Source organism: Phalaenopsis equestris, unplaced genomic scaffold (assembly GCF_001263595.1).
Source record: "Phalaenopsis equestris unplaced genomic scaffold, ASM126359v1 Scaffold000973, whole genome shotgun sequence".
NCBI lineage: Eukaryota > Viridiplantae > Streptophyta > Magnoliopsida > Asparagales > Orchidaceae > Phalaenopsis > Phalaenopsis equestris.
This window is the reverse complement of record NW_018165412.1, coordinates 201,969-206,623: the sequence shown is the minus strand read 5'-3', so window position 1 is coordinate 206,623 and position 4,655 is coordinate 201,969.

Here is a 4,655-nt window from a genome sequence, read left to right as displayed (position 1 = left end):
TATATATATATATATATATTTAATTTTAGATGTTAGATGTACAAATGTGACGCCTTATGAAAAATTTTATTCCTCTTTTTTTAAGAAATAAAATATTTCCTCTATAAATTTTCTCTTATCTGATCAACCGAAGGATTTCAGGACCACCCTCAACATTACACCCTCATTTTTTTTTTCAGAAAAATAAAAGAAAATTTAAATAAAAATTTGTCATAATGTCAAATTTTAACCAACTAGAAAAATTTACCGCAATTTATCTTTTACGTATCACAACAGAAATAATAAGATTGACACACATATCACACAATTTATATATATTTACATATCTAATAACTAAAGTTTGATTTTTTATATTTATACCTTTACATTTAGAGACAAAATGTGAACAGCCGGCATCTAGATTTCGGCTGAATTTTAGGACAACCTACCCCTTTTAGCTAGGCATTGATAGAGTTCCAACACTCACACACACACATTGAGACATCTCCAATCAATCCCAATCATCCAACATGATATAAATCTATAGTTAGTTTTTTTAGCAAGAAATATTAAAACATTTACTAGAACTCATCCTGATTTCAATATACTTACAGTCAAACTGACCGGATTGATAAGACAAATCTGATGTTACCAAAATTAGTCCAATCTAAGTCAAATCAAACTTAAATCAAATCATTAAACTACTCTTGAAAGTTTTTTTTAATATATTTAGAAGATTAAACAAATGTTGAATCTTGCAAGTCTATAGTCGAATCGACAAGACAAATCCAACGAGCCTAAGATTGCTCAATTCTGACGTCATTAAGGCACTCAAGTGTCCATGAAATGTCGTATGATCGATAAAAGCTCAACGAACCGTCCGATCAAAGTGGTTTATATTTCTGGATTAATTACACTCAGAACACTATAAAAAGAGGAAGACACATTTCATAGAAGGAGGAGCTTGAAGAATAAACAACAATTACATTTATTTAATTCATTTAATACTTACTTCAAATAAATAACAAACTTCACTTTGATTCAAGTATTAGACAAGCAAAGCTCCTCTTTCTCTTGGCACCTCCTTAACTTGGAGGTATATCTACCAGAAGCAAAGTCAGGCCATACAGGAATTTAGTTACATAGACAAACAAAGCCCCTCTTCTCCAAATATAATTACACTACAACGAATGTAATAAGCTTTTCTCTATGTTCCTATTTATAACTATCCCAAAAATATATATGTTCTGACAATCTTTTATCTCAAATTTATAATTAATTAAAATTTTTAAATTTATTATTACTCCACAGTTGTCACTAGCTATTAGCATATCATCAACATGTAAAACTAATATATAACATTGCTCTAAAAGAACCTTTTATAATAAACACAAATATCATGAACACTTCTCTTGTAAGAATTATGAATTCTGAATAAATAGAATTTCTTGTACCATTATTGTGAAGTCTTCTATACATATATAAAGATTTTTGTACATGGACAAACTTTGTTTCCTGGTCAAATCTATCCCTCTAGCTAGCTTATCTAGATAACCTCCTCAAATTCTCCATGTAGGAAAACTATTTTTTAATCCATTCGTTTAAGCTCTAGATCAAGAGATAAAATAACTCTGATCAAAGTCCGCTTTAGAATAGATGAGAAAATCTCATTGAAATATACTTTTTCTTTCCAATTGATTCCCTTTGTCCCTAATTGAGCCTTACATATGTCTTCCTCAACGGCCTATGTACTCACTTATACATCCATTTGCAGCCCACTATCTATTTATTTTATTGTTTTTTAACAAGTTCCTAAGTAAAATTATTCTCCAATCATCCATCATCTATTTTCAGCTGATCTATCTGATATTAAGTGTTGATGATCACTAACAACAATTATTATCTCCCAACAATTACTGTATGGTTTTCGTTATCTAAACATCATTTCTCAACCGCTATCACTATAATGTTATCATCGGACCACTCTCATCCACTCAATATTCTTCAACTACCATCACTCGGCTATAACCACAAGACATTGGTATCTTCACTGTCATTATTTATGGATCGCATTGACGCATATTGACCGTCTGCTGCCTTTTAATCATCATCATCACATTCACTAATTCCCATACATTCTCCTCTTCAACTATATAATGTTGAGCTTATGTTTTATATGTATTTTATAATCTCATCTTCAATTATATAAGTTATACATTTTTTTTTTCTTTTTTCAACCTTTGCATCTATAACTTTTGGTATTTTTTGTTGAGCTTATCGCTAATATTTGCACTTATATGACATTTTCAAGGAAACTTTTGACTTAGGTAAAATTTTCCTATTGCTGCTTCATTTATAAATTAGTTAAATAACATTTTTTAAGCTTTAGGAAGTTTGATCGCATAATAAAAGAATATTGGATTTTCAATTGATATATATATATATATATATATATTTGGAATTTACATTTATGGTTATGCCATCGCAAAATGGAAGAATATGGGATTTTCAATCGATATATTTATACCACTTAATTCCTATGCTTTTATATATCTAACACTTAAATCCCCAACGTAACAATGATTCTCTCGTTCATATGAGATATCTTGATCTTTCTAATATGAGGCTTGAGGAAGTTGTTCGAACTCATCTACGAAGTTTGACAAACCATTGTTTTCTTGATCCTAAACATAATTCTCTTGTTATTTTTAGCCTCGTATGAGTACTTGTCTATCTTCTTTATAATAGCTCGAATTGTGTCGTTTGAATCTAACATTGCTAAAAATTGATTATATGAGGTTGAGGTTCTTTCAACTATCTCAATTTTGTATTTGACATTCTAGAATCGATTTGTGAATGATTATGATCTTCGAAAATCTCCACCTTAGCGAATATTCAGCCCCTTAGGGGGAAAATACCTGGGAGTTACACCTGCATCACTATGGGTTGGGCCACAATGCTTCTCTAGCAACTGCAAACATTCAACAAGTCCAAGCAATGCAAGAACTTGTTGATAGTAACTAGCTTGGTCAACATATCAGCTGCATTCTCATTAGTATGAACCTTCTGCAACATTATCTCCCCAGACGTAATCAACTCTCTGATCTTGTGATACCTGACATCAATGTGCTTGGTTCTCGCATGGTACACCTGGTTCTTAGCCAGATAAATAGCACTCTGAGTGTCACAATGCAACTGAACTCCACTTTGCTCAATGTTCAGTTCCTTTACTAGCCCAACAAGCCATAAGGCTTCTTTAGCAGCTTCAGCCACTGCCATGTACTCAGCTTCGGTAGATAATGCCACAATAGACTAAATTGTTGATTTCCAACATATAGGTCTTCCACCAAGAGTAAACACATACCCAATTGTAGACCTTCTGCCATCAAAATCATATGCATAGTCTGAATCAACATACCCCACAACTGAAGGATCATTCTTCTGACTGCCAAAAATAATTCTATGTCCTACAGTACCCTTCAAATACCTGAAAATCCACTTGACTGCTTCCCAATGTCGCATTCCAGGTTTAGCCATGTATTTGCAAAATTGACTAACAGCATGAGCCAAATCAGGACGAGTACATACCATAGCATACATCAAGCAGCCAACAACATTGGCATATGGAACCTTAGCCATGTCTTCCTTTTCTGTATCTGTCTTAGGAAACTGTTCTGAAGAAAGCTTAAAATGATTTGCCAAAGGAGTGCTCACAGGCTTTGCATACACTTTCCCAACATAGCCTTGTTGAGATAGACATAATCGTCTTGAACCTCTTTCTCGATGAATCTCCATTCCAAGAATCTTCTTTGTATGACCCAAGTCTTTCATGTTAAATTTCTGACTCAATAAAGCTTTCAAACCACAAACATCATTCATATTCTTTGTAGCAATAAGTATATCATCAACATACAGTAACAAAAAATAATAGAACCTTCATCAAAGCTTTTCGCATAAACACAACAATCATACTCACATCGTCTGTAGCCAATCTGCATCATGTAGGAGTCAAACCGCTTGTACCATTGTCTTGGAGACTGTTTCAACCCATACATCGATTTCTTTAACCTGCAAACCAGATGCTCCAATCCAGGTTGAGTGAACCCTTGTGGTTGCTCCATGTAAATCTGCTCCTCCAAATCACCACGCAAGAAAGCAGTTTTAACATTCATCTGCTCTAAATGCAAATCCCAAATAGCTACTAATGCAAGCACTGCGCTGATTGAAGTATGTCTGACCACATGCAAGAAAGCAGTTTTCCCCAATAGCCTTCTTTCCCTGTGGAAGTTGAACTAACTCCCAAGTGCGGTTTTTTCTGCAAAGACTCCATCTCCTCAACCATTGCACCCATCCATTTTTCTTTCTACTGGCTAAGGATTTGAAAAGTGGATTGATCATCGCTGCTGATGAGAAGTGCACATGAGACTAAGTCTTCATAACCCAATCTTCTAGGCGGCCTTAAGGCGGCCTTACATTGGCGCATCTCTGTCTATCTCTGGCTATATTATAATTCTGCAGATCATCTCGAATAGAATCACAAGGTGCTGGATTTAAACTTTCACATCTCTCAGAAGTTACTGACTGCTGTTTTAAATCCATCTGCAATGCATCTGAACTGGAACTGTTCCCTGACACCTTGTCTTGATTCTGCTGTAACATAAACTGCTCATCAAAAA